General features: G+C 38.5%; 1 pseudogene; it reads right to left on the minus strand.

Moving 5' to 3' along the window:
• LOC116359771 (gamma-crystallin M3-like) overlaps positions 1–1,696 on the minus strand; it is a 6,617-nt pseudogene that overhangs the window by 1,103 nt on the left and 3,818 nt on the right.

The following is a 1,696-nucleotide window of genomic DNA, read 5'->3' on the forward strand; positions in this document are numbered from 1 at the left end:
AGAAGATTATAAAGGCTATGATTTTAAATGTTTTACATAATTCATATAGTTAATCATTATTAATTGATTGTGATTCATTTGTCATTACTATTAATAATTAAAAACATAATTATAAATTCTTAACTTCGTATATAATGCATATCAACTGCATGATCTCATATAATAACTCTATATTATTTTAATAAAACAAAAATAGTTTAGTATTATTCAGCTGAAAAACGTTGCTTTATTCTCACAGATTGATATGATTAGGATTTTGTGGTTATAGCTGCTATGCAAGACACTATATTCATATCTCATGGCCAGCTCTTATAGTGAATACAAATCCCCTGCCCTGTATTAACCCTGGCTCATCAGGCTACGGCTGGTTTAGCTTGATGTGAAGCTTGATTAGCATGACACGCAGAAGACACGGTTTGTTGTGTCGATCCAGTGCCACTTTTATTGGACCATTGGGGTCCACAGGGCACCTTGCATACCTTTGTGCTAAATAGCATGAGTCATCACAAGGCCCACGTGGGGCTTGTATACATTTTACACAGCACATCTACATGAGTTATTATTGGATGCTGAATGCAGCATGGGGGCCATGACAGGTATTGTTCTCATCAGAAATAGAACATGGCGTATTCTTCAGTTTGGGTGACTATGCTAGATGGTACTTTACCAGGCTAAAATACAGTTACAGTATATTTACTAGTGAACTTGGTCACACTAAGTGAACTTGGCAACACTAAGTGAACTTGGCCACACTAAGTGAACTTGGCCACACTAAGTGAACTTTGTCCCACTAAGTGAACTTTGTCCCACTAAGTGAACTTTGTCCCACTAAGTGAACTTGGCCACACTAAGTGAACTTTGTCCCACTAAGTGAACTTTGTCCCACTAAGTGAACTTCGTCACACTAAGTGAACTTTGTCCCACTAAGTGAACTTTGTCCCACTAAGTGAACTTGGCCACACTAAGTGAACTTGGCCACACTAAGTGAACTTTGTCCCACTAAGTGAACTTTGTCCCACTAAGTGAACTTTGTCCCACTAAGTGAACTTTGTCCCACTAAGTGAACTTTGTCCACTAAGTGAACTTGGTCCCCTAAGTGAACTTGGCCACACTAAGTGAACTTGGCCACACTAAGTGAACTTTGTCCCACTAAGTGAACTTTGTCCCACTAAGTGAACTTTGTCCACACTAAGTGAACTTTGTCCCACTAAGTGAACTTGGCCACACTAAGTGAACTTTGTCCCACTAAGTGAACTTGGCCACACTAAGTGAACTTTGTCCACTAAGTGAACTTGTCCCACTAAGTGAACTTGGCCACACTAAGTGAACTACTTTGTCCCACTAAGTGAACTTGGTCACACTTAGTAAACTTGCTCACACTTAGTGAACTTGGTCACACTAAGTGAATTTGGTCCCACTTAATGAACTTGGTCCACTTAATGAACTTGGCCCCACTTAGTGAACTTGGTCAACCTTTATATTAAGTTGCACAAACACCATATAGCTAGTTACCTGACATTGTATTTATTGGTGTGATTACATATCTACACAGTATACTGAGAACAGTATTTGACCAGTTTCTTTTAATTCAATAATTGTTGATAAACCTTATCTGTTGTAATGTTTACAGCTCTGTATTGTAATTACATGTTGAAGCTTTGACTAGAAGGTTCGATCTGCATTTTTGTCAGGCTTG

This window comes from Oncorhynchus kisutch, unplaced genomic scaffold, assembly GCF_002021735.2.
Source record: "Oncorhynchus kisutch isolate 150728-3 unplaced genomic scaffold, Okis_V2 Okis05a-Okis16b_hom, whole genome shotgun sequence".
Lineage (NCBI taxonomy): Eukaryota > Metazoa > Chordata > Actinopteri > Salmoniformes > Salmonidae > Oncorhynchus > Oncorhynchus kisutch.